The sequence below is a fragment of the Pinus tabuliformis genome, chromosome 4_1 (assembly GCF_031772625.1).
Source record: "Pinus tabuliformis cultivar Carrire ecotype Pingquan chromosome 4_1, CPIR1, whole genome shotgun sequence".
In the NCBI taxonomy this organism is placed as follows: domain Eukaryota; kingdom Viridiplantae; phylum Streptophyta; class Pinopsida; order Pinales; family Pinaceae; genus Pinus; species Pinus tabuliformis.
Genome location: NC_142303.1, coordinates 88,032,726 through 88,045,754, shown reverse-complemented (window position 1 = coordinate 88,045,754; position 13,029 = coordinate 88,032,726).

The following is a 13,029-nucleotide window of genomic DNA, read 5'->3' as shown; positions in this document are numbered from 1 at the left end:
TGCCCCGGAATCCAAGATCCAGGCATCTTCATAATCACTTCTAAGATGGGATGAAATTTGTGATGCTGGTGAGTAAGTAAAAACATATTCTGAGTTATCATCATCTTGATCATTTGCAAATTGTGTTGAATGCTGCTAAAACTTGGGAATTTTATTAAGAGATGTTCGACAATCTTCAGCATAATGGCCAACTTTGTTACATCTTCGACACACAATTTGACTTAAGTCTCTTCCTCTTCCTGAAGATTGTTCTCTGCCTCTACTTTGACTTCTATTTTGAGATTGTCCTCTACCTTGATTATTATTTCCTTGTCCTTGAAAATTTCCTCTTCCTTGGTTGTTTCCTCTACCTTGAAAATTACTCCTTCCTGAAATGTTGCCACTATTAAAGTTATTTCCTTTGCTTTGGCTTTGACCTCGACTTTGTACATTATGTGTTGCTTGATTTTGATTCAAATTCCCTCTGCCTCTGCCTCGAGAACTGTCAACTGATGATTTACTAGTGCTGGCCTCTGTGAGAAAAACATCTTCACCAACTTTCTTCTTCTTCCCAAAGGTTTTATCATGTTGAGTCAACATTTCACAGAGCTCATCAAAATTTAGTTTCTCTAATTTCCCAGTTAATTGTAGAGTCTCCAAAAAATGCGTGTAGGAAGAAGGAAGTCCAACAATTACAATTGTGACCATAAAGCTATCATCTATTGTTGGAAAACCAGCATTAATAATTTCCTGCCTAATATTCTTAAGTCTTGAGATATATTCAAGAACATCACCTCCTTCAGTCAATTTTTGTTGCAACAATTTTAATTATAGATCAACTTTCTTTGATTCAGGCTAAGTATCGAAGAGATCTTTAAAAGTTTTCAAAGCAATCCATGCATCTGTAGCATTTTCTATATGGACATACATTTCATCATTGACAAAAGATTTAATAAGAGCTAAGGCTTTGGCATTCTTAACTTCCCATTTTGCTAGTGCAGTTGCATCTGTGGGTTTATTCGGCTTAATATCTCCATCACATATACCCTGCCATAATTCATTGTAAATGAGAGTGCTTTCGATGAGACAGTGCCATGTTTTATAAGATTTTGTGCCTTCAAGTTTTTTGGAATCAAAAAACAAATTAATCAACTTTGACATTGTAGCATTGAAGCTTCGCACCAAGAATCAGAACAAAAATATCAAGATGGGAAACACAACACGCAACACACTACGCCAAAAAAAAAACAATCTTTTGGGGCTTGGCCTTAACCCTCATATAGTCTTTGAAGCCGGAGAAAAATGACTGAGCTTTGCATTTGGCTCTAGTCAATTTCTCAAAAATTACAAGGTAACTTTCAAAATTTGACTTTTACAACAATGCTCTTGCAAAACTTGGTAAAACAAATTCACCCCCCCCCCCCCAAAGTAAAATTACTTTGAGTTACACTTATCCCTTCAAAAAATTACAATTGAAATCCCCTTATTACTCCAAAATACAATATTCCTTATTTCTCCACAAAATTCACAAAATTACAAACAACGGAAAAAATCCTGATCACTCCATTAACATTGCAAAATTAAAAAATATTTCTTATTTCTTCGCTTCTTCAAGCTTAAATTCATCTATAAAGAGGTTGTATTTTTATTTGTTTCAAGCTGTCCTTCACGCTGGCTACTAGCTAGCTCAGGCTAGCTTCTTGCTGGCTTAGGTTGGCTTCTGCTGGCTTCTTGCTGGCAGGCTTCTTGCTAACATTTTGAATGACTCCGACAACATCCTTCAATAAGGTTTCAGGTGAACTGGGTCCATGGCATGTAGGAGAAGGCCACCTTCCATCAAGTTCGTATAATTTTCATCGACACAAGTTAAGCAAACAAAACGCAGATCCACATTAACGCGCAGATCAGGAGCAACAGTATGACCTGCACTTACTGCAACCAAAGCTCAAATCGAAGTTGAAATCCAAGGTGAGGAAAAATTGATTGAAACAAATTGATTTAAGCACATTATAAGCTTGCAAATCCAACGACCAAGCCTGTCTCGATCTACTCCACGCTGTCCTCAAAAAAACACCCACAGAACTGGCCTAAGACTTCAAGTTTGGGGCACAGCAGCTTGGAAAAGACGTGGTGAAATTTGTACTTGTTCAAAAAGTTAGCTGCGTACAAAGCAACTTGTCCACATATCCAATCCTTTGAAGATAATAAAATATAGTTCTGTAAATGGTATTTTTTTTCATAACACATCATTTTAACAATTCCCGTGACAACAAAATAAGGACTTTCTACATGTCGCAACTCCAAATACAAATATAATGGATAAATCTCCTGGTGCCATACTTTGGATAAAGGGGCTTTTGCCAGAAATGAATTATATTAGAGAAAATAACAATTCCCAATTCCTTCTTGACAAATCGCGGAAAAAAAAAATAAAGCAGCAAAATGATATTTGATTTGCAAGAGTTTACACCTGAACAATCAAACACTCTTGCAATGAGCTATTTATAAGCTCAATGTCCTAACTACCTCTAATTATGGATCACTTACTAAATAACAAGTGTCCATTTACAATAAATGCTATTCAAAACAACTAGCTAATTAATTTCCTAAAATAGAGCCTAAGATACGACACATTTGGAGAGTCATATCTTGTTACAACAATATACTAATTCTAAATGTCTCCATTAAATAATTAAACATTCTAGAATAATAATTATTAATTTAATATCTTAAATTAATAATTATTTTATTCCAACCTATGATAATATTTTATTTTTGGATCATCTAACAATTCAACGACATTCTTTACTGTTTTCTATTTTCATTCTTGGTTGTAGTGTATCGGCACAGACAATGCAAACTCCATTGAAATAGCAGACCTACCCTGGGTTGAAATTAAATGGTTGTAGTCTTGGTCAATTAGGATTGATTAAAAAAGAACTACAATAACATTCTCATGTTAAACCCTACAAAACTAGATGAAGTTTGTGTATAGGCAACTCATTTAGAGGCAAGAGGGAAAAATGTTTCTGAAGAAACTAGTGAGAAGTCATTCAAGTATGGAGAAAAAGGAAAAGGGAAATTTAAAGGCAAGGATAAAAAAAATGTTACAGTCAAGAAAGAAGGAGAAACGATCGCATGTAAACACTGTTCCAAAGAAGGCCATGATGAAGACCATTATTGGAAACTTCATCCTGAAATGCGGCCCCAAAAGTTTAATAACAAGGATAAAGAAAAGATTGTTGCAACTACACAACAAGATTTAGGTTTTGATTCTGGGGATGAAACAAAGATCACAACCATGGGTTTGAAAGGTAAGGACATTGCAAGTAATAGTTCTTCAAATTTTCTCTATGATACTCAATATGAAAAAACAAGAATAAAGCTTTTCCACATTATAATAATTTCAAAACATACCAAGATAGAAACATTGTTTGATAGTGGTTCACAAGAAAATCATATGTTAGAAGACACTATCAATAAGTTGAATTAGAAACCATTCCTCATCCTAAACCTTATCCTTTAGGTTGGGTACGTGAGAATGCAAAATTGCAGATGACAAGGAAATGCATACTTATATTTTCAATCACTGCAAACTTTCTTGATGAGGTTGAACTTGATGTAGTTCTGCTTGATATATGTGGTATTGTTTTGGAAAGTCCATATATTTATGATATGAGAGTTATTTTTCATCGCCATGAGAGCAAATATCATTTCTTCAAGAATGGTATTGAGTACATTGTTAGAGCACACAACAATAAATTGAGTTTATCTCTTGTGAATGTTGGACAAATGAAGAGGATTGTTAATGCTAGTCCAAATTTTGCACTGTTAATGTTCAAGCAAAAATATGTTGAGGAACCTAAAGCCTTTCAAGGATATGAATTAAATTTTATTATGATTTCATTGAGGTTTCTAATTCATGTGATAAGATGTTTCAGGAGTCTAACAAATTGCCTCGTAAAAGAGGTAAACAAAATGAAGTGCACTTGTAGCAGGATGATTCATTGTTGAAAAATGGTGTGAACAAGATGCCAGTGTTAAAGTATGTAGAGGTCAAAAATTAAATTCAAAGGCTATTTGAAAAAGAGGACATTGGTTATAAAATATATCCTTGTGGGTTTCATAATGTTTTGGCTTTTAAGGAGGATGGTGCATGGCGATGGCAATATAATTTGGTAAAGAGTCGAGCCAAGGGAAGGCTAGACATGTTAAGAATCATTATGGCCACAGTGTTCAAGGTGAAGCGACTTTGAAATTGAATAAGTTACATTTGATTGAAGGTCAAGGAGAGAATGTTTAGATTTCTTTAGCATAAGTTTTCTCATCTAAACATCTTGAATAATTTCAGCAAGGTCCTATATTTGCCAGAAAGTAAAAGACCTCAAAAGTGAAGTACATTCATGAAGAGATCAAAGCGACAAAAACAAACAAAACCAAATGGTTTGAGGTTGGAAGGGTGAGGGAACTATACCCTCATCTAATTGTTGATTGAAAATGAGATTTTGGAGGTCCAAAAGCTTCCAATGGGGAGGAGTGATCTAGGGGATCAATTTAGTGCTAAAAAATGTAAAGTGTGTGACAGAGTTCGAAACCTGAACGACTGGATATATCTTGGTGATCTGAATCCAATGCAGGTTGTTTCACTCAAAACCGATATCGTATGCTCCTGATATCATGTTCTGATTGAATTTCCAAACGGGTAAATTTTGTCAAAAAGGATAAGTGACTGGACAATTTGAGGCCATGGTAGGCTGCCACATGGCCTCACTAGATTGGTTATAAAAGTTCAAAAATTTAAAATGTTTAGAATTTTTTAAAATTCTCCTGCGGCTCGAATTTTTAATTATTTTTGTGTTGACTATGTAAAGTTTGGGCCAATAGTGGAGGGCCACGTGAGCTAACTAGGGGTTTCCATGTGGCCTCTGGAGTTCAGAAGTTGATTCAAAATTCTGGTTGGAGGTCAATTAGCCACAAGGGTTGAACCTACAACCTACAGCACACAAATGACTTGCACCATTGTGTCATTACGTTGGTTCTTACCTATAAGGGTTGGAACCCCTATTTAAGTTTTACAAAGAGCACCATTGGGAGAGGGGGTCGCGCTAAGCCCTAGCCCATGGCCACCCCAGTGGCCATGGGACCGTAGGCGGAGGGGCCAAGGGAATAGGCCTTAGCCCGGCCCATGGTCACAACCCGTAACATAGAACCCGTCAGAGCCCAGCGCGTAAAGACCGTGGCGGTAAAGTTTAAGGGGCCAGCCTTAGGGTCACATGGCACCCCATAACATCGGGCACGAAGAAAAGAGGAGGGGGGGCATCCCTAAGGCACATGAAATCCACAAGACCATAGGCATGATAGAGATAAGGGGGCAAACCCTAGATCATTAGGCCCCAATGCGACAAGGAGCATGCCTAATCAGAAGGGTTTAAACAGTTGACAATGTTAGACCATGGAATCTCAGCCCCTAATGAAGTTGCATGCGCTGATGTGATCAAACTTTTCAGGACTGGGGGCTTAACGGCTGAATTAGAAGTCCTACAATTTTTCCTGTCAAACGGGATTATAGGCCAAATTTGCATGCCGATTCTGGGTTTAGGGCGCTCAACCCATATTTGGGTCGAATTGTAGGATGACTAACCATAGAATTTGGGCAAAACTTGTAATATGCATAACTTACTCAATTTTTGGCCAAATGAGTTGAAAAAAGAACCTAGATGGGGGATTTTGATAGTGTCAAATCCATTCGAGACATCACTTTTGCTGTTTGAGCAATGTAAAAGCATGTAAACACACTTTTGAGCACTTAATGAAAGAGGCTCTGCACTGGAAGTTGTACCAGCAGATATAGCCCATGAGGGGTGAACTCCTTTATCATGTTTTGTGTTGTGTTTCAGATATTCTTATTTTGTCTCTGGTTGGCTTAAATTGTGGTTAAATTCAATTGTTTTATGTGTTTAGTAAATTGATCCTCTACCAAAAACACATATAATTTTCACTTGCAAATTGTTAAAAATCTTCAAGTTTACATATTCAGATTATTTTGGTACCATAGCATCCAGTTATTGTGAAGGTTTGATTTGTTTGCAAGTGTTTTTCTGATGCTTAAAAGGTTTAAGCTCAAAAGAAGAGAAGGAGAACTTGTGGAGCCAAGATATCAATTTGTTTCAAGGAAATCAAACACACCTCAAGCTTCAATATTCATGGCACACGAAGAAGGTCCTGAAGGGATGTTTGAAGATGAAAGAACTTTCAAAAAAGCATTCTTTGAGATCTCTAAAATGGATAAGGTTCTTTATGAAGAGAGAAATGCAAGGTTGTATGGAGAGAGCTCAAAACATCCAAAAGGAGATGGATGAAAAGGAGACAAACCTCCAAAAGGGAATGGAGGGAATGGTGACAAACCACCACCTTCACCTCCATCATCCTCATCCTCATCTTCATCCTCCTCTTCTTCTACTTATTCCACCCTTTCACAAAAATAAACACCTCCAAATTCTCCAAAAGGACATGGTAAAACTCCTTTGTTAAAGCTTGATATTAAGTTTGAATTGCCTATGTACAATGGGGAGGTAGATGCCGAGAAATTAGTTAATTTGATTCGTCAGATTGAAGTGTATTGCATGGTACAAAGAATCAAGGATGATGAGACCAAAATTCAGCTTGTTTCTCTTAGATATGAAGGTGCAACACTTATTTGGTGGGAAGCCAAAACTCAGGAGGACATGAAGAAACATGGTAAGGTTTTATCCTCTTGAAATGATTTTGTTGTTGCAATAAGAAGGAAGTTTTATCCATTGTCATACTTGCAAAAAATCTATCATGGATTGGCAAAAATTTAGGCAAGCTAAGGGAAGAAATGTGCAATCTTATACTCAAGAGTTTAGGAAAAAATCTTCGATTTTGAGTATAGATTTTTCCTGTCAAGATATTTTTCTCAAATACATTGGATGATTTCATAGTTACTTGAGACATACCATTCTCATGTTTAACCCTACAAAACTAGATGAAGTTTGTGTACAAGAAACTCATTTAGAGTCAAGAGGGAAAAATGTTTATGAAGAAAATAGTGAGAAGTCATTAAAGTATGGAGAAAAAGGAAAAGGGAAATTTAAAGGCAAGGATAAAAAAAATGTTGCAGTTAAGAAAGAAGGAGAAAACATCACATGTAAACATTGTTGTAAAGAAGGCCATGATGAGGACCACAGTTGGAAACTTCATTATGAAATGAGATCCAAAAATTTTAATTACAAGGAGAAAGAAAAGATTGCTGCAACTACACGACAAGATTTAGGTTCTGATTCCGGGGATGAATCAAATATCACAACCATGGGTTTGAAAGGTAAGGAAATTGAAAGTACTAGTTCTTCAAATTGTCTCAATTATACTCAATATGAAAAAAAAAAGAATAGAGATTTTCCACATTAGGATCATTTCAAAACATACCAAGATAGATACACTGTTTGATAGTGGTTCACAAGAAAATATTATCTTAGAATACATTGTCAAGAAGTTGAATTTAGAAACCATTCCTCATCCTAAATATTATCCTTTAGGTTGGGTATGTGAGAATTCAAAATTGCAGGTGACAAGGATATGCATACTTGGACTTGCAATCACTGCAAAATTTCTTGATCAGGTTTAACTTGATGTAGTTCCGCTTGATATATGTGGTATTGTTTTGGCAATTCCATATATTTATGATAGAAGAGCTATTTTTCATCCCCATGAGAAAAAATATCATTTGTTCAAGAATGGGATTGAGTACATTATTAGAGCGCATAACAAGAAATTGAGTTTATCTCTTGGGAATGCTAGACAAATGAAGAGGATTGTTAATGATAGTCAAGATTTTGCATTGTTAATGTTCAAGCACAAAGATGTTGAGGAACCTAAAGTATTTCAAGCATATGAATCAAGTCTGAAACATGATTTCATAGAGGTTTTTAATTCATGTGATAAGATGTTTCAGCATTCTAACAAGTTTCCTCCTAAAAGAGTTAAACAAAATGAAGTGCAATTGCAGTAGGATGCTTCATTGTTGAACATTGGCGTGAACAAGATGCTAGTGTTAAAACATGTAGATGTAAAAAAGAAAATGCAAAGGCTATTTGACAAAGAGGACATTAATCCCAAAGTATCTTCTTGTGGGTTTCATAATGTTTTTTCTTTGAAGAAGGATGGTGCATGGCGATGGCGATCACATTTGGTAAAGAGTCGAGCCAAGTGTAAGGCTAGACATGCTAAGCATCGTTATGGACACAGTGTTCAAGGTGAAGTGAATTTGAAATTGAATAAGTTCATTTGATTGAAGGTCGAGGACAGAATGTTCAGATTTCTTTAGCATAAGTTTTCTCATCTAAAAATCTTGAAGAATTCCAGCAAGGTCCTATATTTGATAGAAAGACAAAGACTTCAAAAGTGAAGTACATTCATGAAGATCTCAAAGCGAAAAAAACAAAAAAATCCAAATGGGTTGAGGTTGGAAGGGTGAAGGACCTATACCCTCATCTAATTGTTGACTGAAAATGAGATTTTGGAGGACCAAAAGCTTCCAATGGGGAGGCATGATCCAGGGGGATCAATTTAGTGCTCAAAATTCAAAATGTGCAATAGAGATCGAAACCTGAACGATTGGATAGATCTAAATGATAGGAATCCAAATCAACTTGTTTCACTCAAAATCGATATCATATGCTTCTAATATCGTGTTGTGATCGAATTCCCAAACAGGTAAATTTTGGAAAAAAGGGGAGGCGACTAGACAATTTTGGTAAAAAAAATTCAAAATTTCTAATGTTTAGAATTTTTTTTAATTTCTCCTATGGCTCGAATTTTTAATTATTGTTGTGTTGACTGTGTAAAGTTTGGGCCAATAGTGGAGGGCCACGTGGGCCAACGAGGGGTTGTCATGTAGCCTCCAAAGGTAGATTCAAAATTTTGGTTGGAGGCAGAGTAGCCATGGGGGTCAAAATCATGACCTGCAACACAACACAACATGCCTGCACCACTGTGCCATTATGTTGGTTCTTACCCATAAGGGTCGTAACATCTATTTAAGTTTTACAAAGTCATTAGGGGAGGGGGTTGGGCTAAGCTCTAGCCCTAGCCATCCTAGTGCCCATAGGATTGTAGGCGGAGGGCCCGGGGGACTAGACCTTGTCCTAGCCCATGACCACAACCTGCAACAGAGAACCCGTCGAAGCCCAGCACGTAAAGAACCGTGGCAGTAAATTTTAAGGGGCTAGCCCCAGGGTCACATGGCACCCCATAACACTGGGCATGTGGAAAAGAGGAGGGGGCCAACCCCAAGGCACATGACAACCACATGACCGTAGGAGCGGTAAATATAAGGGGGCCAACCCCAGGTCACTCGGACCCAATGCAGCTAGGAGCGCATCCTTATCGGAGGGGCTTGAACAGTTGCAGAGTTAGGCCTTGGAGCTTGACCGCCAATGCAACCGCATGCACCATTGTGACCAAAATTTTCGGGACTGGGAGCTTAATGGCTAAATCAAAGGTCCTACAATTTCACCCATTGGGCAAGATTGTAGGCCAGGTTTGTATGCCAGTTTCGGGTTTGGGGCGCTTAAGCCAGATTTGGGTCGAATTGTAGGATGACTAGCCATAAAATTTGGGAAAAACTTGTAACAGACATAACTTACTCAATTTTTGGCCAAATGAGGTACACAAAGAACCCAGATGGGGGTTTTTGACAGTGTCAAATACATTGAAGACATAAGTTTTGATGTTCGAGAAATGTAAAAGCATGTAAACACACTTTTGAGCGCTTAATGAAAGAGGCCCTGCATTGGAAGCTAGATTAGGAGAGGGGTGAACTCCTTTATCATGTTTTGGGTTATGTGTTTCAGATATGCTTATTTTGTCTCTATTTGGCTGTAAATTGTGGTTAAATTCACTTGTTTTATGTGTTTAGTAAATTGATCCTCTACCCAAAACACATATAATTTTCACTTGAAAATTGTTAAAAATATTCAAGTTTACATATTTAGATCATATATTGTGTTAGGGTAACCTCCCCAAGGGATATTTCACTCTAAAAGAGTCTTATTTTATTATTTATGAGTTTGGGACAATTAATCGAGACGTTATTTGGACGAAGATATGTTCGGGTGTTTATTGGCCAAAGTTTGCTTTTTTTCTTCGTTGATAGCAAGGAAATGACTCTTAACTTGGGATCACATTCGTTAGAAATGTTATGGAGGACCATCCTTATGTTTTCTTTGTGGTCAGGACAAAGAGACACAAAAGCATGTCTTCCTCACCTGCTTCTATTCAAATGTGGTATAGTTTAACCTTCTTTCTATTTTTCATAGCCATTTCTTAGAGAGACAAAGTTTCTTTTTGTTGTTGGAGCAATGGAGTCATAAGAAATTCCATAATCCTATTTTCAATAGAGCTTGGTGTTTACTTATTAGTTTTATGCTTCGAATTTAGGGAAAGAGTGAAATTTTAGGATTTTTTGGCACATAAGTGGACCAGACCGAATGCTTGTGGAGTTGGTTTTGTCTGATCTCCAGGAATCCCTATTGGTTGTTTCCTGGTATCCTAAGGATTGAGTTATTGATGTCATGGAAATGGAGATCTTGAAGGCCTTGAATTTGGATCATATGATGGTTTTTTTAGGACAAAATAATCCTTCTATTCCTTGTATTACTTCCAATGCCTCTTATGGTCCCCCTCTTAGGAATTTCATTAAATTAAACTTTGATGGGGAAGCAAGGGGTAGTTGATGGAGATTCTCTCATTGCAGTTTAGTGTATTCATAAACTTATCAACGGTAAGATGATTTGAAAGGTTATTAAATGTTGGAGGTTAGAGGAGAGTGTAGAACATATTGTTGTTCTATTGGATTCCTTTGAGTACATTTGCATTCAACATACTTGTAGATCTAGTAATCATGTTGTGGATTACTTGGCCAATATGTGGTGTCGCTCTAACAACCTTGATTTATATGAATCTTGGTCCATGTCCTCTAGCCCAGCTAATAGAAAATTTTTGCAAAAACAGATTACTAAGGAGACGGGGTGTACAAGTGGGTGAGTTTGTATCTTTGGTATGAGCAATGGTGTACCACATGGTTGCTCTTCATGATGTAGTCACTGCAAGTAGTTAATGCAGATGCAATTGGTATGTGTGCCATTAATTATATTAATATTTTCTTCCAGTGGAGGAATATTTGTTGGCGGTGGCATCGGGGGTTCAAGGGCATGGTTACCACCTCATCCTCTAGTTCTAAAAGCTTATTTTGGCTGGCATGGTGGGTGATCTATAGATGTGTAGCTGTGCTGGTTAATGGAGGGGTTGCAATGGAAATCATTCTTTGTTCGGTGAACCATTCCTTATATGACTCTTTGAATCATCTTATGCTCCATTTGTGGGGGAAGATAGTCTAGTTTTTGGTGTATCGCTTTGTCACCTTTATTTTCTTTGCTCCTTTTCTAGTGTCACTCTTATATGTCTGGTTGTGTCAACTCAATTGTAGTCTCAATCTTGTTCAACATTTTTAGAAGTTAGTACGATATCTTACATTTCTCTTGGGCATCTGATTAGTGGCCTTGTTCCAATGTCTTTGTGTGGTGCTCTATGGTATTCACTGTGTTAAGTGCCGTAAGTAGAAGCCCGGGTTGTACTTTTGTATGTGCAATGAGTTTCTCAACCTTTTAGGTCTGGACCTTGTTGAGTGGTTCATTGGGGATGACCTTATTGTCTTCAATTTTGGTCATGAATGTCTCCATCCCTGTCCCTTGCTTTCTTTCATTGGAAGTTAATGATTCTTTGGTTGTTCCCTCTGTCTTTCCTCCCAATTTTTATAGCTCCTCGCCATTGAATGCCCAACCATCGAGGCAAAGGCTCTTTCGCTAGGTAGAGAAGGTCTCATCCCTTACGTACCTTCTCTTATCATTTCATTGTGTCTGCTTTTGAATCAATTCCATTGGAGGTCCATCATGAACTTTTATATTTGGAGGATTTGGAGAGTGGTGACCATCCATACGTTTCAAATTCAGATCGGGTTGGTGTTAATGTTAAGTGGTTTCCAAACTTGATTCATTTTTATAAGCAAAGGTTGCATTTTCGCTTCCTGGCCCTACATCAACAAACTTCTACTTACTTGCATATTTTGTTTAGGAAGAAGAAGATACATAACTACAATGTGTTCTTCTCTCTAGAGGATATCAAGCGTACGATCAAATTGAGGAAATAGGAAATGTGAGGAATTTTCCTATTGATCAAATTGTGAAATAATTCCAAATTTTTTAACAGAGTCATCGCAATAATCCATAGAGGGATCTCATTAGACCATCTATTTTCACAGAAATTCAAATATTTCAAATCAAATGAATGATCCAAACCTAAAAATAGTTCTAATTTCATATTACCCAAAACATATAACTATTCAAACCAATCCATTTGACCACAATCTCACTCTTCAAAGTTATTTAATCTGATAGAGTTGTTTATTTTGAAAGAGGATTTTTAGATTTTTAATTTAATTACCAATGATTACTTGGTAAAGTTATTTAAGCTAATAGATCTGTCTATTTTGAAATAAGATTTTTTTTAATTTAATCTAATTATTAATGATTATTAGGTGGATGATAGTGTTTTAACCTCCACATAATATTCTTGAATATAATTGTCACACGTCAAAGTTTGATAGTTATCTCAAAAATAGTTATGCCATTTTTTCCCTTTTAATTAAATTGATTAAATAAAAAAAAATCATATGAACAAGTGTCATATAAAATGAGTTATGTTTTTTTGGGCATGTGGTATTCATAAGTTATGGTGTTGGCCCATGGTGTTGTAACAAAACCTATTTATAGGTTTAAAATATCCATGGTTAAGAGACCATAAATATCTATGGTTAAGAATCTTCTTACATGTTTTTCTAAATGTATATATTTAATTGATATTAAATTTTTTGTAATTAATAATATTAAAATTAAAATAAAGTTGTCCACATGGTCTTGGATAGACTTTGATCGGGTGCTTTGTTAAGACACTCCTTGATGTGAATTCACTGGT